The sequence below is a fragment of the Myxocyprinus asiaticus genome, chromosome 23 (assembly GCF_019703515.2).
Source record: "Myxocyprinus asiaticus isolate MX2 ecotype Aquarium Trade chromosome 23, UBuf_Myxa_2, whole genome shotgun sequence".
Lineage (NCBI taxonomy): Eukaryota > Metazoa > Chordata > Actinopteri > Cypriniformes > Catostomidae > Myxocyprinus > Myxocyprinus asiaticus.
The window spans coordinates 42197205-42203234 of NC_059366.1; positions in this window are offsets into that span (position 1 = coordinate 42197205).

The window sequence follows — 6030 nt, forward strand, 5'->3', positions numbered from 1 at the left end:
ACTGAGATTACTGTCATGTGATGAGCACAAATAACTGCCTGGCATCTGTGGCATTACAGTCAGCAAATTAAACATCAAATAGAGTTTGCCTGCGAGGGGTTACATGTACCATTTTTCTCAAGCTGCAATGAAAAGGCGTCTTGTGTGTGAACAACAATGGATGTCTTTATCTGCATCTTTATATACTTTTTTTTTTTTTTTTTTGTTAAACAGTGATTTCTCCTCTGTCTTCATCAGGATTTCTCTGTGGCTGTGCCAGGACCTTCCAAACTCTGGGCCCAACTTTAACCGCACATCAGGATGGAGTCTGGAACAGCTGAAAATATGTGTGGAAGAGATGTGCATTGATCTGTGTTTATGCACACCTTTCATGTCATATTTGATTTTGTGTCTTTTATCAAGTAATTCATATTCCAGTTCATCCATAATTACCATGATCAACCCTGAGGATGGGACATCTGATCTGTGATCAGGAACAGCTGAAAGATTTGTCAGTGTGTGTGACCACACAGCTGACAGTACTGAGGCAAATAAACCTTGTGCTATATTGCATTCATTTGATGGACAGAGTGAAGTTTGTAATTTCTGCGCAACTTGTAGCATTACACAGAATAGCAAAAACATTGATTCTTGTCAAACAGGTTTCCCAAACAAAGCAATATTTTTAAGTGCCACAGATCTTAAATATTCACATTGTGTTTTTTTTTTTTCTTTTTTTTTTTTCCCTTTTTCTCCCAATTTGGAATGCCCAATTCCCAATGTGCTTTTTTTTAAGTCCTCGTGGTCGCGTAGTGATTCGCCTCAGTCCGGGTGGCGGAAGATGAATCCCAGTTGCCTCTGTGTCTGAGAACGTCAACCCACGCATCTCATCACGTGGCTTGTTGAGCATGTTGCCACGGAGACATGGCGCATGTGGAGGCTTCACGCCATCCACCGCAGCAACTACACTCAACTCACCACGCACCCCACCGAGAACGATCCACATTATAGCGATCACGAGGAGGTTACCCCATGTGACTCTACCCTCCCTAGCAACCGGGCCAATTTGGTTGCTTAGGAGACCTGGCTGGAGTCACTCAGCACGCCCTGAGATTCGAACTAGCGAACTCCAGGGGTGGTAGCCAGCGTCTTTTACCACTGAGCTACCCAGGCCCCCACAGATCCATTGTGTTAACAAAAAAAAAAAAACACGAAATAAACTTATGAATGGTTTACTTATAGATGTCTCTGCATATTAAGCAGGCAAGGGACATGGATTAAGAAATAAAAAATAAAAAAATGTAATTTCACATTGACTTTCACTGTTGTTAAACACAATGTCATACACATTTGATCTTAAATCTTCTTGCATAAATATTGAGTTTCATTTGCATTTACAAAGCAAGACACGTTATGAACAAATCAGCCAAGCATCAGTAGATAAGAGATGCTTCATTCCGATCTTATCAACACAAAGAAAACAAAAGACACAGACATGCAGAGTGATAATGTCTCTTTTTAGATTCCGAAACAAGCCAAATCAGATTTTGCGGTGGGTTGCACAACACTAACTGTGCACAACAAATATCACATAATTAACGCCTCTGACTTTATGAAATGTTTCAGAATCTCTTCATATGGCTGTCTGCAGAAAGGTGGAGAGTAAACAGACAAATTAATTTCTATAGCCTAAATCTTGACAATATTGTCTACTTTTACTATTTTTTAATAGTAGGAAGGAAAAAGAAGAAGAGAGAAAACAGGACTAATTGCCTTCACACTCCTCTATGCATTTAAAATAAAATATGTTATATAGGATACATATCACAATGCACTGAAATCATTTGTAATGCCCTGTTAGCTGTCTATGTATATAAAAAAGGGGTATGTTATTATGACCATATCATGAAGGATCCCAGCTGCTTGTATTGTAACTTCCCTCAAGATCTATAAAAAAGATCTGATCATTAGCGTTGTGTGCATAAACATTAGCCAAAATAACATTTTACCCCTGTATTTCAGCCAAAACAATAATGACTCTTCCTAAATTATCTTTTATCTATTTGAGACATTTAAATTTTAAATGTTTACTTATCAATGTGATGACTCAACTGCTCTTACTTGAACCAGCACTACAAAACACATGCCCACCCCATGACCTGCCAAGTTTTTCAGCTTCCGGTGGAGAAAGGTGCATTTCTTGAAGGAACACTATATAATTTTTTTTACTATTAAGAAAAGATACCCCCTTCCTTGTTTTTATAGGGTGCCCCAGCCCATTGACTTTCCACGTGGAGAGAAACATTTGACCTATATTAAAATGTGACATATTGACATGCAAAGAAAAATTGTGTACCCAAGGCTAAATTATATAGACCACTAACCAACACTGATGTAACCATAACATCCTTAATAACCCACAGAAAAAATGCGCTTCAACTTCACACATAACAGTCCCAACTGGTGTCCATTGGTGACGGTTCATGCACGCTCACGAGATTTTCCGTGACATTATTGCTACCAGATTGCTCGAGTCCAGTGATTTTTTACACATATATATACTGTATATATACTATATATATTTTGTTCCTTCTTTTCCCTTTCTTTCCCCCAACATAAACAGTGCCATTAAACTGTACATAAATGTGTTCAATAAAATAAAAAATAAAATAGGCCCCTGTAAACTATAACATAGAACCCACAAAGTGAACGAATTAGCTCAACAGCAAGTCAACAAAGGGAGGGGAAAAAAAGGGAAAAACTGAGATTCAGGCAGGAGCCAGTGGGCAGACAAAAGAACAACAAACCCTCTCAGGCTGCATCAGTAAAATGCACGATGTGTAGTCTGTATTGTTGATCGAGTGCAGGCAAAATTACCCACTCACACCATTGATTTAATGAAGGCCATAGCTTGTTGTGGGCATGTAAAGTCTTACATCCGTCCTTGGCATCAATTCTCAGCTTTGCAGGAAAAAGCAGTGCAAAGCTTACCTTCTGTTGGTGCAGTAATATTTTACACTCTTTGAATCTGTCCCGCTTCACTTGTGTAACTCTAGAAAAGTCCTCTCAGCACAACTTGCCTATATTCCTCACCACAGAACAAAGTCTGTCAGCCGACCACAAGAATCCTGCCAGGATAGATCGGGGTCTGTCACCCGTTCTGAGAAGCTGATCGAGCCACTGTGTCGATCAAATTCGGAATAAGCACCTCCAAAAACCTCACTATATCTTGACCTTCCTTTCCCTAGGGGATTCCATCGAAACACACATTATTACATCTGCTTCGATTTTTCACAGTCTCTAGTTTTTCCCACATTTGTGGGAATCAGCCTTGGTAGCAGGTGGGTTAGCCTGTAGCTCTCTTTTGGCTGACTCCAGAAACTAGACCTGTTTTTCAACATCATCCATTGTTGTGATCAGGTTGGAAAGTTTCACCTCCATAGATGTGATCGCCCAACGTATTTCTGCGAGGCCCTCCATGTCGGTCAAGATTTTCATTAGTGCTGCATAAATGTTCGAGATATCATCATGAAGCTCGCCGTTTAAGCGGGGCTCGTCTTTCAAACGAATGGTCCTCGCATAGCATCACGTGACTCTCACTTCACTACATTTTGAAGAGAAAATCAATACTTTTCTCTGTTACATTTCTTTAAACCCTTTCATTACTTTTGCAGCTTAATACTGCAAAAATATATCTGCAAATGTTAACTAGATGCGGATTGCTTGAGTAAAATCTTTTGATCATTTAGATTTTTTTTAATCGGTCAAATCAGTTTAAAAAGTTGACTGAACGATCCATTTAGCGAATCGATTCGCAAATCTGAATCAAACTGATGAGGGGAACCCCTGACAACAGTTGTGTTCTCAGGATCTCAAGAGAAGAAATTGTTCATGTAAGTTTTAAAATAATATTTTGAGTTCAATACAAGTTAAGCTCAATCAGCAGTATTTGTGGCATAATGTAGATTACCACAAAAATACATTTTGACTTATCCCTCTATTTCTTTAAAAAAAAAGCATAACTCAAGGTTACAGTGAGCCACTTACAATGGAAGTGAATGGAGTCCATTTTTGGAGGTTTAAAGGCAGAAATGTGAAGCTTTTAATTTGATAAGTGCACTTATATTAATTCTTCTGTTAAAACTCGTCTTATTTGAGCTGTTCAATTGTTTATAAATCAATTGGAAATAAATTTACACAGAAAAGATTAGTAACTGGTTTTATCACACTAAAATCATGTTAACATGCATATTGTTTTACATCTTGTTGTTATACTTCTGAAACAGTGAGGGTTTTTTACATTTACGCATTGGCCCCATTCACTACCATTGTAAGTGGCTCGCTGTAACCTTGAGTTTTTCTTTTTTTTTTTTTTTTTTTTAAAAAGAAAAGGAGAGATGAGTCAAAATGTATTTTTGTGGTAATCAATATTATGCCAGAAATGTTGTTGATTTGAGCGTACATTTTTTTGAACCCGGAATATTCCTTTAGTCTGTGTTTTTTGGTTAGAAATGTATTGATATGTTTTTGTCTTAATCATTATTAACGAGCCCTCATGAAAATGTCTAACAATAACATTTGGAAGACTCATTTAACCTGAAACAATTACCTTACAGACATTTATTCTACTTTTGATACTTAAATACACTTATTCTATTAAAATTTTTCTTTCATTTTACTTAAGTTTGACAATTTGGTACTTATTCATCACTGTCTACAAAACATTAATTATACTTCTAATCATCCAATAAGCTTGCGATACATTTCCCAAAAGTATCGCAAGCTTAAGTTTATCATAGAGACCACTGGCACAAATGGTTTCTACAATCTACTTAGAGTAGCTTGTTAAGGAGATGTAAGTTATTAAAATTATTATTTAATTTAATATTTATTGGTCTTCAACAGTAAACAACTGTACTAATTGTTAAAACAAATTGAGACATGTTTACAGACGTTAATTGAACAAAGAATTGAATAATATGAATAATAAGAATAATAAACAAAAACTCCCACCCTTAAAAATGAACGTTTTAGATATATCTGATTAGACAAAATGTAGGCCAAATATGTCTAAAGGTGTCAACATTACTTTTTAAGTGTAGCACTAAATCTCTTAAATGGAAGCATTTTGAAAATCTCCTTTTTAAGGGGTTATTCTTGGTCCACTTTTAATGCATTTTTGACTATAAATAGCAGCATTTGAATGTAAAGTGTCAGAATGTGAAGTGTGAGACCTAAATATAAACATGGGTCCTTATGAGTAGAATAGCTAACACTTTTCTAAACAATTACACTTATGATTTGTGCATTGCAGACAATAAAGCAGGCAAAAAAAGGTCTCATAGACATGCATTGAAGGAAGGACCTGTGCCATATAGAGACCACAATATTAAAGAGACTTGGGGGTTGGCTCTTTTCATTTAGGCTAGTAAATAACCAACTAGTAACCACACAAAACACCCTAGCAAATGTCCATACTGTCTTAGCATCATGGTGGCGAGTTTTGAAAGGGCAAGTACAACTCTCATTTTCTTCAGAAAATAATAATTACTAGTCAGGCTGAATTTAACACATCGTTCATGTATCACTATAGGCTCTTGATAAAATGTGTCTGGTGTCTTCAAACCTCCCATACTCTTTCAAGCTAATTCCACAAAAATCATCAGTTGTTCTTCAGAGGTGATGCAAGGTGGAGTCAAGACTTAACATGTTGAAAATTGAAGCACAACAACAGTCGTTTTGGCTCAAGAACTCAAAAATGTGGGCTAAATGCAGACACACACACACAGACAGTGGGTGCAGAAACACAGACTTGGTATGCCAAACCAACCTTCTCTATAGGCAGCGTGCTGAATACAACTACTGGATCGTGTACAGAGGTCTGATTACACAACTGTTTATCAGACTTATATCATTCATTAAAACCACCAAACACCTGAGGGAACCCACTGGACAACATTCCAACTCATTAAGTCTACTCAATTTTTCTGTCTCAAAACAGCATGTCAGCACATCACATTAAGGGGTAGAACTTTAAAAATTGCAAACTCC